At 49.3% G+C, this 3,198-nt stretch overlaps 1 pseudogene; it reads left to right on the plus strand.

Moving 5' to 3' along the window:
- The first annotated feature begins 576 nt into the window (after positions 1-576).
- On the plus strand, positions 577-3,198 carry LOC144300848 (uncharacterized; annotated as a pseudogene).

Genomic DNA, 3,198 nt, shown 5'->3' on the forward strand with positions numbered 1-3,198 from the left:
ACATAGGCAGAGAGATAAGCAGGCTCCCCATGGGGAGCGTGATGTGGGACTCCATCCCAGGACCCCGGGAGCACAACCTGAGCCACCCAGGTGCCCCAAGTGTCCAACTCTTGATTTCCACACAGGTCATGATCTCAGGGTCTTGAGAAGGAGCCCTGTCAGGTTCCTTTCTCAGTGGGTAGGCTGCTCAAGATAATCTCTTGCCCTCTCCCTGTGTTCCTTCCCCCACCCTGCACTCTCTGTCTCAAATAAATAAATCTTTAAAAAATAATAAAATTATCTTCAGCTTCCCTTTTCCTTTTCCATTATCTCCTTCCAGATCCCCAGAGATCTCTCTTGTCTCCTCATGAAAATGGTAAAAGATAGAATAATGTCACTTAGATATAGCTTGATGGATTCACAAAAGAATGAGTTTTCCCCAAGTATTACCTCAACTAGGCACTTGCATTTTATTTTTTTAATTTTATTTTAAAAAATTAAAAATTTTTTTTTTCTTTTTAGTTGGAGTTCAATTTGCCAACCTATAGCATAACACCCAGTGCTCATCCCTCCAGGCACTTGCATTTTAAGGTAGATATGTTTACCTATTTGATTTTCCCTTTAATTTATAAAGAATTCGGAGAGGCGGCTGCAGCGCCGAGCCAGCGGAGGAGGCAAGAGGCGGCGGGCGAGGCGGGCCGGGCCGGGGTCACCACCGTCCAGGCGGGGAAGCGCCAGATCAGGTTCCCAGGAGCACGCGGAGGACGCAGAGGCCCGAGCGCCCGCAGCCCGGAGTGGAGCGGGAGAGCGGGGCGGGCGGCCCGGCCGGGACCAGGCTGGGCTGAGGCTGAGGCTGAGGCTGAGGCTGAGGCTGAGGCTGAGGCTGAGGCTGAGGCCGAGGCGGCCTCCTTGAACCGTAGGATCCAGCTGGTTGAAGAGGAGCTGGACCGCGCCCAGGAGCGCCTGGCCACGGCCCTGCAAAAGCTGGAGGAAGCGGAGAAAGCTGCTGATGAGAGTGAGAGGGGTGTGAAGGTTATTGAGAACCGAGCCTTGAAAGATGAAGAAAAGATGGAACTCCAGGAAATCCGACTCAAAGAGGCCGAGCACCTTGCAGAAGAGGCAGCCGGGAAGCATGAAGAGGTGGCTAGGAAGCTGCTGATCGCTGAGGGGGACTTGGACGCACAGAGGAGCGAGCTGTCCCGTTGCCGGGAGATGGCTGAGCCATCAGGCTGATGGACCAGAACCTGAAGCGTCTGAGTGCTGCTGCGGAAAGTACTCTCAAAAGGAAGACAGGTATGAGGAAGAGACAGAGATTCTCAGGGATAATAAACTCAAGGAGGCAGAGCCCCGCGCTGAGTTTGCTGAGAGATCGGCAGCCAAGCTGGAGAAGACAATTGAGGATTTGGAAGACAAGCTGAAAGGCACCAAAGAGGAGCACCTGTGTACACAAAGGATGCTGGACCAGACTCTCCTTGACCTGAATGAGATGTAGAGCACCCCAGTCCCACCTGCGGCCGCTCCCCCCTCGGACCCTGACTCGCCTGAGGCCAGCCTGCCTGAAGCTGGCCTTGACACTGAGGGCTGATCTTTAACTGGAAGGCTGCCTTCTCCTCTTGCTGCCTCTCCCACCCCTACCCCTGTGTCTTTTTCACCAAACTGTCTCTGCCTCTCCCTAGAGATTCCAGTTGGGCTTGAGGCTGAGCACCTTTGGGAACAATGGTTAAGGGAATGTGAGCACAATGCAAAGTGTCTTTAAAAGCATGTTGTGATGTACACATTTTTTTAAAAAAGATTTTATTTATTTATTCATGAGAGACACACAGAGAGAGGCAGAGACAGAGGCAGAGGGAGAAGCAGGCTCCATGCAGGGAGCCCAACGTGGGTCTCCATCCCGGATCTCCCGGATCTCCAGGATCAGGCCCTGAGCCAAAGGCAGACGCTCAACCACTGAGCCACTCAGGCGTCCTGTGATGTACACATTCTGTAATTACCTTTTTTGTTGTAGTTATGTAGCGACATTTGTAAAACATTCCAAATAAGTCCACAGTTCTGAAGCAGCAGTCTAACCCCTTCCTCCCATTTGGAATTAACTTTTCAGACTAATGAATACTGCCCTCTCCACAGAGGAGGGAGTGAGCAGGGCCCTGGCTCTCAGCCCTGGCTCTCAGCAAGAGAGCCAGGGCCCAGAAAGAGACCCACTCTGGGAGCCTCGTTGCTCTTTCCAAAATACCAGCCAAATTAGAAAGGTGATTCCAGAAGTTGGCCAAAAACGTGTGGCTCAGGGTTTCAGCTTTAAGGTATCTTTGAGCAACATAATGTTTTTTTGTTTTTTTTTGTTTTTTTTTTTGTTTTTTTTGCCATCAGATGTGACCAAACAAAAATTAAGATGGTCACCTCGATCTGAGACCAAATCCTTGTCCTATCTTTGCCCTAACTGCTTACAGAATGGATCATGTTCCCCTTATGTCGAGGTGACCACTTATTTGCTCTCCTGCCTCCTTGAAAGAAAAAAGAAAATTATGTTTGCCACTGATTCAGCCACACGAAACAAACTCATCTGGGTCCAAAGCTGCTGCCTCTAAACGTGCCATCTCATTGTGCTTTGTATCAGTTAGTGCTGGAGAAATCTTGAATAGCTTATGTACAAAACTGTTTTTAAATTTTATATTATTTTGAAACTTTGCTTCTTTAGGGTTGGGGCACATTGACCACCCCGTCTGGCTGAGAACTCTCTACAATCTGTGGGCTGACAGTGTGTTGATCTTTTAAAAGTTTCTTTCCCTCCCCAGCTCCCCTTTTAGGTGAGGTTTCCATGAGGTCTGTTAGGTGTGCATCCTGCAGCTTATTGGCTTAAAATGTACTCTTCCTTTGGTGGCCTCTCTTTGGGGGCCGATTGAGAGAAAGAAACCAATAGTGCAAACTGTTTTGATACTGAAAATTGACAGGTGTCTTTTTGAAATAAGGAATCAGTCCCTCTGAGGAAAAAGATTATAAAGAATTCCTTATTCCTGGGATCCCTGGGTGGTGCAGCGGTTTGGCGCCTGCCTTTGGCCCCGGGGCGCGATCCTGGAGACCCGGGATCGAATCCTACTTCGGGCTCCCGGCGCATGGAGCCTGCTTCTCCCTCTGTCTGTGTCTCTGCCTCTCTGTCTCTCTGTGTGACTATCATGAATAAATAAATAAAATCTTAAAAAAAAAAAAAGAATTCCTTATTCCTCA

The sequence above is a fragment of the Canis aureus genome, chromosome 29 (genome assembly GCF_053574225.1).
Source record: "Canis aureus isolate CA01 chromosome 29, VMU_Caureus_v.1.0, whole genome shotgun sequence".
Classification (NCBI taxonomy): Eukaryota; Metazoa; Chordata; class Mammalia; order Carnivora; family Canidae; genus Canis; species Canis aureus.